The sequence below is a fragment of the Agelaius phoeniceus genome, chromosome 8 (genome assembly GCF_051311805.1).
Source record: "Agelaius phoeniceus isolate bAgePho1 chromosome 8, bAgePho1.hap1, whole genome shotgun sequence".
NCBI classification, from domain to species: Eukaryota; Metazoa; Chordata; class Aves; order Passeriformes; family Icteridae; genus Agelaius; species Agelaius phoeniceus.
In genome coordinates, this window is record NC_135272.1 from 14,335,027 (window position 1) to 14,347,300 (window position 12,274).

General features: G+C 46.8%; 1 protein-coding gene across 1 annotated transcript in view; it reads right to left on the reverse strand.

Moving 5' to 3' along the window:
• The window catches only part of C8H1orf21 (chromosome 8 C1orf21 homolog), a 103,140-nt gene extending 95,340 nt beyond the window's left edge, over positions 1 to 7,800 (reverse strand). Inside the window, exon 1 of the mRNA XM_054638088.2 lies at positions 7,638 to 7,800. The gene's annotated coding sequence lies outside the window, so the exon portion shown is untranslated. The remainder of the gene's footprint in view (positions 1 to 7,637) is intronic.
• Between the last annotated feature and the right edge of the window lie 4,474 nt (positions 7,801 to 12,274).

A 12,274-nucleotide genomic window follows, 5' to 3' on the forward strand; every position in this document is an offset into this window, starting at 1 on the left:
TTATTCTCTTAAACATTACTGAGCCTGAGGTCTCTTATTCCATGTTTTAATGTCTGATTTTTCAGAAAACAGCTCAGAATGGTAGTTCCAGGAAAACCCAGCTCAGAGCCCTGTTGTTGGGGAAGAGCAGCAGAGCAGCCCCACATTTGGAGCTGCCTGTCCCGCTGACAGAGGCTCTCTGTGCTGGCAGCACAGTCACTCCTTGCTGTGACGTCTTTGCTCGGGGCTGTGCCCCTACGCAATCTGCTCCAGAACACGCTCACTGACTCCTGCCATCCCCAAAGCTCCTCTGGCATGTTTCTGTAAGATTTGGGGCAGCCAGGGGCTGATTTAGCTCTGTGTGAATGCCTGCCCGTGTAATTTGCGCAGCTCTCCCAAACAAAACATTTTCACTGCCATAGCAAAGGCAAACTTGCCCAAATCCAATTTGTTTGGTACTTAATTAGCATCTCTGCTGCAATGCTGGAGACAAAAGAAGGAAGCACTCCCCTCTTCCCATGAGGACTTTCTAATCTCAAAGATACACCTTATCCAACATGACCAAAGCAGAAAGAATACGGCTCCCTCTTACTATTAAACAGAGATCATCTCAGGAGCTTGTTCATCACGAGGTTTTGATTTTAATTTCAGCAACCCTGGCTGATAGACTCCCACACCTGAAAACTAGGGAGTAATTTAAAAACATAAATCATAAGAAAAAACAATTATATCCATTAGAGCTTCGAGTGGTAAAAAGAATAGAGATGGAATTAGAAAACCCTGGCTGGCTTTCCCTTCACCCACTAATCAAACAATTCCCTGAAGTACTCGCAGGAGTTTCTCCTCTCCACATTTCTGCGGCAGACGAAGGGGAGAGCCAGATCTGCTCCCCTGGATTCAGTCTGGCTTATTCAGCAGCTTCAGCTCCGCTATTTCAGATTCCTGCAAAAAATAAAGGCTCAGAAGGGAAAGCTGAGCCCCTGGGCATCCACCAGACCACAGCTACTGCACGCACATAGGCTGCACTGGGAGGAGAGGAGCAGCAGCCTGTCCCTCAGCATCACATGGCTGGCCATGCTCAGCAGCTCAGACCACAACCTGAAACAGCCCAGCTCAGAGAACGCCCTGGAGCTGGGCACAGGCACCACTAACAAAAGAGCAGCTCCTGCACACTGTCAGTGCATTTGCTACAGTCAGCCTGGCAGTGCATTTACTGCACGTCAGCCTCTCCGTCCATCTACTGCACACCAGCCATGCTCCCTTCAAGGTGCAGCTGGGGTGAGCAGGCCTGTAGATGAAATGAAGCAGCAGGATCCCAAGTGGATATTGCCAGAGCAGAGAAACATCTTAGTCATGCCTCAAAGTTGAAGCAGAATGGGCTTACAGCCCATTGCCAGCCCTTAGAAAGACAGCATTTGTTTTGGTTTACCAGCCGATTCTTCCCTCAGACTGTTTTCCACTGGAGAAGTGCAAATGTCTGCTCCTCAGAGCTTTACTGAATAGCAATTTAAAAGGAATTCTTCAAACACAGACGTGAACTTCAACAAGCCTGCTTCCCCAGGAGCAGCACACCGACATCATGAACATGCACAGGGCATGGAAAGCGCTGCTGCCACTGTAAGAAAGGGAATACAAGCAACATGTTCCTTCCTCTGTGTCCTCCTGCAAAAACAACCTCCCTGCCCAATATCCAAAACCACACAGGCTCCACAAATCTAATTAGCCACGACTCCAAAACGCAGAGCTCTGTCTGTCTAAATGCATAAACATTAAAGTTGTTCTGCTTTTATTAATAAAAACTTGGGACAGGATGAGATAAAAATCCTAAGGAGGAAAGTCTAAGAGGTAAGTACCTCCCCCTCCTCAAGTAAAGAGCTGTCTTTGTGTGAATCAACTGGGCAACCTAGATAAACTTTTCCTTGTTTATTATAAAAGCACAAGTTCACCAAAGTCCTTTTATGTCCTGATGTATGAAATTATTCCAGCTACATATAATTTCACAGAGCCAAAGGGCTGAGGCTATGGTATTTATAGATACATTCAGGGCTAGAATTTTGGTTAGCAGCAACATTTTTATGGCCTCAACACCTAACATACTTTTGGGAAAATGCCCACCTGTATATATAGATCCTGGGAAATTTTCCCTATTAAATACATATTTCAAGTGAACTTGCTCTTTATCTTTTTCCAAACTTGACAGATAAAGCCCGTGCTTTTCTCTTAGAGATACAGAGACAGAAGGAAAAGAAACTGAGGCTATTTTCATAGCAAGAGGAAGGCCTCTAAAGCCATCCTGATGCTTTCAGACATGTTCACTGCTTTGATTTTTTCTTTTTTCTCCAAAACGGGGCCTCAAATTTCCTAAGCACATGCCACACATTAAGACATGAATCTCTGTAAAGAACTCAAAACACCAAGAGACAGACAGGGTTCCACAAAAAAGAAAAGAGGAAGAATCGTTTTTTCTCATTCAGGTAACACATTAGGAGCTCACAATGGTTTAAAAACCTGTTTCTCCAAACTTCTAACTCAGAGCTCTGCCTGAAGTCTGCTCAGGACTGGATCAATACTGCAGTTAAATCACTTTGCACTGGCATCTCTTCTCTCCAGAATTGCCTTCCTTTGAAGCAAGCAACAGCAGACATGTAGGCAAGGGATGCTGTTGGATTAACACTGCTCCAGAGATCTTATCCATATCCATATACTGTTGTTGTGTATAGCATCATTATGTAAGCCTCTCTATTTTTAAAACAAAACATTTGTCTGGTCAGTCTCTACTATTATCCCACCCATAAACCATCAGGCTGAAATTCCACCCACTTTAATCATAAGTTTACAGGCTTAAGGGTAGAAAAGTAGTAGAAATGACAAGATCAAGAATTTCTATTTGCATTAGAAACATGAAAATTCTACCCTTTTTTATCAACAGGATTTCAGAAGCCACCACAATAAGGGCACTGCCCAAGCTTCCCAGGGAATGGGCACGGCCCCAAGGCTGCCAGAGCTCCAGGAGTGTTTGGACAATGTTCCCAGGGATCCAGGGTGGGACTGGAGGGTATCTGTGCAGGGATAGGGTTGGACTCCATGCTCCTGATGGGTCCCTTTCAGCTCAGGATACTCTTTGATTGTATGATTCTGAATAAATTACCAACCTTTGAAGAGCTTATTTTAATAAACCAAACACAACTTTACCACCAATATCCAGAATCTGTGACCCAGAGGGCTCCTGTAACCCAGACAGACTCCTGAACCACCAGCACAAAAATAAATACTGTAGGTCAATTCACAGCCAAAGGATCCTGCTTCCCGGCCACACAAAGAAAAATTGGAATTTAAACCACAACTTTGTTACCACCCATCTATTCTTGAAATGGTAGAGGATGGTGTGGTGGAAGCCAACCTATAGAACAGTTCAGAGACTGAGTTACTGCTTTTTCTGCATCATGCAGCACTTACTGGAATCTGTATTACTTCAAGCTCTTTAATACAACTTTTAAATTCTGTTCTCTGCATTCTTACGCATGCCCTAAAATGTTGCACCAGATCCCTTACCAAGATTTACTATGGTAAATCTTCCAACAATGTTGCAGAAATTGCTCCTTGGCTTGCAGCAACTCTTTTGTCATCTGAGGATTTCTGAGTCGGGACTCACCCCAATCTATGTCAAGGATGCACAGCTGCAGAAATCACTTCTTGTATTTGAACATTTTTTTGCATGCTGTCACCTAAATATGACAGCCATAATGGTACCTATGCATGAAATGTGACTGCAAACAGGGCTGGGATTATACCTCACTGCAAATATAAAGCAGTTATCTTCATTTACCTTCTAAGATCACTTACATCCCCCCACATAGAGTTAATTTCTGTGTGAAAATCTAAAAAGAAATATATTCTTCTAGAATTTAGATCAAACTGTAAAATGAAAATAAAAAATCCTTTTCAGACTGGACCAGAAGTTCACCAGCAGAGGAGGCTGCGAACACTAATGCCATGAAGTTTTTCAAAACTAATTAGGACATTTTTTTAGAGAAGACAATCCATCAGCAGCTATTAAACACAGTTTAATTCCTCCCTGGAGCTGCCAGCCCAAAGGTTTCCTAGGGTGGTGACTGCTACAAGGGTTTAGCAGGAGGAGAACTTCACTGTTCCAGTTTTTCTATGTACCTGGGAGTGGTCCCATCAGAAGAGCTACCAAGCCAGACAGACCTCTAGTCTGACAGAGAGTAACTGCTCTTACTTCATTCACAAGATTGAAGATGACAAGAGAGCAACCTGTTAATAAATCAGAGCTGAAGTAAACTTGTACCAGTCAAAGAAATAGCCTTAACATGACTGACTGCATATCACATTCCACACTGCCTCCTCTGAACATCCTACAACACAGCCTTAATACCATTACCTATTCCCTGAAGTACCTCTTTAGATTCAGTGTACCCAAAATGTGCCTGGGTACATTTATCACAATGTTATACAGCACACAGAGTAGCCAGCAGCACAGTGACAGACATTCACAAGTGCCTGTGAAATCCCTTTGCAATTACATACCTGGTTATATAGAATTAAACACAGGCAGCAAGGAAATAAATAACAACAACAACAACAATAATAAACTCTTTTCAGAGTATTTCTGGGCACGTATTCAAAACGCAGCCCTGTTCCATCCCCTGCTAGAGGATGGAAAAGCAGCATCCTCGAGGGTCCCTTACCTTTCCCTGAATGAGAGGAAGATGGGAAGGCTCAGGCTCCACACCAACACAAAGGCCTCTGCAAAACTGACTGCAGGAGTTGCTTACTCCTCCTTTACCCCAAACATTTGATGCCATCACACCCTGTATTTTCAGAACATGTTGCCCACTTGCTTGCTTCAAAGGAAGGTAATACTGGAGTGAAGAGATGCCAGTGCTGAGGGATTTAACTGGAGTATTGATCCAGTCCTGAGCAGACTTTAGAGAGGGCTCTGGGTTAGAAGCTGCCCTCCTGGAGCAGCAGAGCCCAGGCGAGCCCACCGCAGTGCAGCTGCAGACGGGGGTCCCAGCACACACCTACAGAGAGGTCCATGCTGACCAACACCTCCCTCTCCTCCCCACGTTCCAGGTATTTCCCCCACATCCCAGCCTGCCCCTTCCCCTCTCAGCTCCTGTCACCTCCAGCACGGTGGCAATGCCTGCATGTCATTGCCTGCTCGCTGAGCAGATTCAGGGAGACAAGCCCTGAGAACCTCTCCTGCAGCAATGCCACCGCCACAACAGCGAAAGGAACAGCCAACTAATAATGGACCAGTTGAGGGGCTGCCAGCTTCAGCAAACACGGCTGGAATTGTATCTTTTGTTTAGTTCAGGAAGCTTCCAGTTGAGCATCGGTCATCTTGCTTGACCCAAGCCCTGGACTGCAGTAGCCCAGAGACTGCACAGCACCCCAGGCACCAGCAGCTGTGCACAAAGACTTTCCACGAGGCCTTGGTTTGTCAACTAAATGAAGCCAAAAGTAAGTTTGCCCATGCGTGCCCAGCACCTAAGGCGCTGCAGAAGCTCCTGGAGCACTGACAATCGATAGTAAGTACATCATAATCCCAAAGAGATTGCTGAAAATTTGTTTAGTACATTACTGTGTCCACTCATTGTGTTTCCACCCAGTATTTGCAACACGCCAAGTGCAGCAGATCTGCCCGATGTAAACAGCTGCCCTAATCCACGCTGTTCTATAGATCGTGTTTACCCAAGGCTGAATGATCATTTCAACCTTTGTTAATCTGATTGCATAACAAACCACAGCAGCCTGAAATAACCAAGCTGCTCTCTCCAGCACACATTAGTTGAAATCACTCATTTCAGCACCCCGCTTCTTCTAAAACACAGAACAGACCAGATCGTGGAGAAAGAAGAAAACAAACCAAGCACCTGGCCACTGCTTTCACAGCCAACCACCAGACACGTGGCAGCACGCAGATGCTACAGGGCACATTCACACCTGGAGCAGGCTGGGAGCACAAGGCAAAGCAAAATGTTCCCAAGCCCTGAGCTCCACTGCGCAACTGAAGCACATTCTGCTGGAGCTCACTCACAGCTCGGCGCAGGCTCGCGAGCAAACCATACAGCGTGGATTTCCAAAACGTGAAATTGCACGTATATAAACAAAGGCTGTAATTTACACGGCAGATCCTATGAAAGCTTATCTAGCACATGACATCACACCCATAAATTACAACTTAAAGCACCTGTGCCAAACTGCTCCCACCCCAAAATGAACGTGATTAATATCATCTGCTCATCCATGCCCATGCCTCTTGGGAATAAACACACATGTCTCCCAAGACAGAGTAGTATTTAAAGATTCTTCAGACAATGAGAAGATTTATAATTATTATTGCATTGCATCATCACAAAGCCTTAAACAAATCAAGCTGCCTCATCATATGACACCTAAGATAATACAAGGTTAAACAGCATCAAGCAGTATCGGTTAACTTCACTTGTACAGAAGGGCAAATACCCCCACAGCCCCTGGGCACAGGAATCTTCAGCCTCACAGCTATTATTAAACAGCAAGTTAGACAAGTAAAATCAAAACACACGGATTTCTTTGAACAGGCCCAGAATCAGAATCTTTCCATTGAAACCCAACCAACCAGGGTGTAGGGAAAGTGAAGGGCAGGCGAATGGGGAACTGAATAAGGCAAGGGATGTGTTTCAGCATCTCTCAGCTTTAGTTCACTGGTCCATGATCAGCTTGGGAGAAATCATGAGGCGGTATCAGGAGCTAACATTACACTGCCTTGATTGATCACAGCCAGCTCTCCACAGCACACAACAGAATTCTTCCTCTGGACCGATGATAGCCAAGGAGGTTTCCTTATGGCACAACTGGCAGACAAGACAGGCATCAGCGGATTCTCTAACCAAAACACGCCTGAATACCTTCGTAAGGCAAAACCAGCCAAGTATCTCCGCTCCAGGCATAAATATCTGCTCCTCCGAGTCCGCAGCTACCCACAAATAATTGCCAATTATCGCCGTGCCCCCACGCTCCGCCCGCGCCGGGGCACTGCCCCCGCAGCAGGCCCTGCGCCGGGAGCGGAGCGGCTCCGCCGGCTCTGTCCGCGCCAGCTGGGTCTGTGCCGTCTCCATCACGCTCTGCCCGCACCGAATCCCCATTTCTGCGCGTTATTACCAATCTGACATCACCCCAGAGCAAGCACAGTCTGACATCTACAGTTAACTCGGCGATGGTGTAAGTGCCGCCCGGCGCACGGTGCGCTCGGTGTTGCAATACTCTGCTGCCGAGCATCGAAAAAGAACGTAAATAGACACAGATATCGACACACAGCTATACGTACAAACCCGCCGGAGAGCGGCTCGCAGGGCTCGCTCCCGCCCCGGCCGTGGAGCCGAGCCCCCCGGTGGTGATGGCCCCGGCCCGGCAGCGCAGGGGGGGCTCCGAGCCGCCCACCCGCAGCCATTTCCCCGCCGCGGCCGCGGGTCCGGCGCTCCCGGCGAGCCCGCTCCGCACAAAGCCCGCCGGGCCATGAATAAAACATCGCCCGGAGGCGGCGGCCAGGGGGGTCGGGATACGAGAAATAAGGGAATGGAAAGGGGAGCGGAGGATTGGGGGGCTCCACCCGGCCCCTGACCCGCGCTGCCCCGGTCCCGGGCGCTCACCTCGGCAGCCGCGCTCGGAGCGGCTCCCCCGGGCCGGAGCGGGCGGCGGGCGGCTGCGGCTCCCGGGCGGTGTGCGGCGGCGGCGGGGAGCGGAGCCGAGCCGAGCCGAGCCGAGCGGCCTCTCGGGGAGCGGGCGGGGCGGAGCGGGCGGGGCGGGGCGGAGCGGGGCCGTCACCGCGGGGAGGAGCCGCCCGCCGGGTCCCCGCCGGCTGCGGAGTACCGGGAGTGCTCATCCCGCACACGGACCCCGGGGTACCGGCACCGCTGATCCCGCACACAGATCCCGGGGTACCGGCACCGCTCATCCCGCACTCGAACCCCGGGGTACCGGGAGTGCTCATCCTGCACACGGACCCCGGGGTACCGGCACCGCTGATCCCGCACACAGATCCCGGGGTACCGGCACCGCTGATCCCGCACACAGATCCCGGGGTACCGGCACCGCTCATCCCGCAGCGGATCCGCGGTGTCGCAGGGCAGGGGCTCTGAGCGGGGAGGAAGCAGGCGCCCGGTGAGGGTCACGATGCACAAATACAGAATCATGGAATTGGTGGAGTAGGAGGGACCTCTGGAGATGATGCAGTCCAACCCCTGACCAAGGTGGGTCACCCGGAGCAGGTGACAGAGGTGGATTTGGGATATTTCAGAGTTGGAGGCTCCACACCTTCCCTGGGCAGCTGTTCCAGGGTTCTGCCACCCTCCATGGAAAGAAGTTCATCCCCATGGAAGTGGAGGGTCAGCTCCTATCTCTGCTCTCTGTGCCCAGGGACAGGACCCAGTGAACCACTGGAGCTGTGCCAGGGAGGTTTAGGTTGGATCTCAGGGAAAGGCTCTTCCCCAGAGGGTGCTGGCACTGCCCAGGCTCCCCAGGGAATGGGCACGGCCCCAAGGCTGCCAGAGCCCCAGGAGTGTTTGGACAACACTCCCAGGGATGCACAGGGTGGGATTGTTGGGTGCCTGGGCAGGGTCAGGGGCTGGACTGGATGACCATGTGGGTCCCCTCCAACTCTGGATATTCCATGGTTCCATGTTGTTAAATTTCCTGTGTTTTAGTTTTTGTCCATTGTTCCTCATCCTGTCACTGAGCACCACCGAAAAGAGTCTGGCACCATCCTCTTGACAGCTGCCTCTGGGATATTTATGTGGCTCTCAAACACAGCCCCCTGTGCCTTTGGTGTCCATGCCCCACTCAGCAGGGGGACACCAGAGTGCTTCTCTTCCTTAGCATGGAAGCTGTTTTCCCAGGAATGCAATGCCTATCAGCTCTATGGCACCATGCACCCAAACTTTCACTGGAAACCTGTGCTTTTCTGTACGCAGAGGCAGAGTTTTTCATGAAAACAACTGAAAAACTGGAGATGGAGGTGAGGCCTGTTTGAAGATTGGGTTATAAAAGCTGTCTCAGACTGTTCCTGCCAGGAAGTGCTACCATGTGAACTAGAAAGATTCCAGCAAGCCTACATCCCTTTCATCACTTACAGTTTTAGTATCATCCAATAAACCAGGCAGATAAGTTTTCATCTAAGGACATTTTTTCCTTCACCATGATGAAAATGCTGAAATAAATAACAGTTTGTTTGCCAAATCCTTGGCAAGATCCCATTTGAAGTAATTTCTACCTTCAACTTTCTAGCAATTAATTATTTTTCGCTGCACTGGAAATCACTACCAGAAAGGTGCACATAAACAACATCAAGACATTCCAGAAGAGGGAATATTTTCAACTCTAGGTTGATAACTGTGAAGTTTGGCCAACTTTGTTTTTCTGCAGAGAGCCTGATACTGTTTCCAAAGAAACATGGTGCTTTTACAGTGAAACATATATGATTGCCATCCCTCTATAAACTCTGCTTCCAATAAAAATGCCCATAAAAGAACAGCAGGAAGCAAACATATTTTGTTTAGCTTCCACAAACAAACTTCCCTGATGTTTTCCTGATGATGTGTGCAGCTAGTTAACATTCATAATAATTATTTACATCAAAATCCATTTCTTTATGCACAAATTTTTTGATGGAGTCTATGTCTGCCACTCTCGTGTAGTCAACAATATGTTTAAAAGCAGAAAATAGTTATTTCCCTGATTTCTGGTGTTTGTTTTACTCATTTCTGAGATGAGACAGTGCATACTGGAGAGCTATTTTTAGAAGCTGAAAAATGATAAACAGTGTAAACAATTTCTGATATCTAGGACAATTTTGGTACTAAGAGTACCATCAGCTGGGCCTTGTGCTCTGCCCCTGCCTAGTGATGCTCAAACCAGGTATTAGTTTATTAACTCACAAATAAATGACTGGTTTAATATCAAAACCAAGTGCTGAGGTTTGTTCCTGCAAGAGGAGGACAAATTTCATCCTCACTTTTTTGTACATGGGAACAGAAATTGGCTTTCCTTCTTGAGTTCTCTTGCTGCTGTAGGAATGAATTGACTTGGATCTGGGAGAGCCATGGACTAAAAGTAGCCAGAGACAAATATTTGCAAAGATGAAATTATCATTATTTTTATAATAATAAGCCCCTCAAAACTCTTGGAAAGATGAAAGATGAGAATATATTTGAGTATGGAAAGTCAATAACTTGTACCTGGTTGTCTTCTTTTGAAAGCAGCTCTACCTCTGTGCCAAAAGAAAGGAACAAGCTTCTTAAGATAGCAGGTAAAACAGTGGTGTAGAAGCACCAATTTGGCCTATTTATGAGGGGAATTTAGATTTGGCTTTCATCACAGTACTGCAGTGCAATCAGTGTGTGCATGCCTTGCATGTTGTCTCAGTTATATCAATACAGCAATGCTAATGAGACTCTGTCTGTCTTCCCCTAAAAATGGGAATGCAGTTCATTGTTTATGCCAAAAGTATATATATTATACCTGTGCCCTACTTGTTATGGGTGAAAAATAGACCATTTCTTGGATCAGGTAGCTGCTATCAGCACAACTGTCTATGTTTCAAGCTGAAAACTGTTTCAAATGCCTAAGTTACCCTGGTTTATTTTCTGAAAGGCACTGATGATTTCCTGATACTTCAGTGAAGCTCTCCACTTCAGAAATGGGAGAAATGAGAGCAGTCATGGCTCACCTTATAGAAGAATAAGTGAAATTGCTGCACATTTTTCCAATTAACAGGAGTTCAGAAGAAAAACTAAAGCGCTGCACGAGCTGCTGTCAGAAACAGTTTAAGGATTTTTATTAATTGTTATCACCTCGACCCTGGCTATAGTAAACCTCACAATGACAAATTCTTTTTCCCTTCAGGTGCTGTAGTCCCAAAACATTGAACTATTTCCTAACTGTGTTTATATTCAAGGATTTTTGTAACCATAATCCCCAGGGTTGGAAAGTATGGTCACTGCCAGGGTGATGTGGCTATTCCTCCATCCCCCAGGACTGCTGGAGAAGCCAAGTCAGGTTCACATGGACCACACTGTCCATTGTTGCTGCTGGAGAAAGAATAAAGGGCACAGAAAGGCATGAGTCCTGCAGATGCAGCTTCCTCCCATGGATTTTGCATGTTCTATAAAATTTGAAGATGTCAGGTACCAAAATTTTTTATAGGATGCCAAAGTTGTTGAGGTGAGTTTGATGCTGCAAACCAACAAGCTGCACTTTGAGCTGTTCTGCTGCTTGACAAGTGACACAGGAACAGACTTGTGAACTTTCCAGCTCCTTTTTAATGGTGTATTAACATCAAAGACTAGCTTTACATGTTTAAAAGACTACAAATTAGCAGACATTTGTTTTGCACAGTCTGGCCCTGCTTGTTGCATTCACTGTCATTATTAAAATGGAAATGGATGTTAATCTACAATACAGAAAAACGTGGACTGCAAATTCTGGGCATATAAGAGAATGCATTTTAACCAATAAGTAATTATCTCTGAATAAATAATGCCCTTGGAAGTAGAAACTGCTCTCATTCACCTCGCCCAGCACTACACCTGTTCAGAGGGCAAAAAGGAGAATGAAATATTTTAAAAGAGTCAAAGATTATTCTGCGTCACTTAACGCTGCATAATCCTCCAGAGTTTTCTGTTTTACAACTTCATCATCACAGAGCAGGGCCTACATCAAAACCCCAGGACAGAAAGCAAGCTCAGCTGTAGGGGAAACCTACAGATACACCTGGGAATTTTCAGGCAATCTTTACTGATCCCAGTTCTATGTGCAGTGCTTGTTTATTTACTCTGCAGATTCAATTATTCTGTTTATACCTGAGCTTCCAATTAGGAAAGATAAGACAAAATAGGTAGATAAACCCTCCAATAAACCACCCACATTTTGGAAGCTGTATAAACAAGAAGAAAAGGTCTGTGGCAGAGCATCCAATCCTGAGGTCCTAATTCCAGATTAACAGTTTAGCAAAGCTGTCTGGTAATTTCAGGCAAGGGCTGAGAGAGGAAAGACTAAGCAGGAACTTCAATTGCCAACTGTTCAACATTTGGATGCAGCACAGATACTGCCAAAGTCATACACTGGGGTTTTAGCCTGAAGAGCGCTTTGTGCTGGGGCTGCAATCAAAGGCCATGTGCCAGTGCTAGAATAAGATAAATCAGTGAAGATCAGAAAATCACAGAATCATGCAGTATCCTGAGTTGGGAGGGGCCCACAAGGATCACCAAATCCAGCTCCCAAGATCGACTTT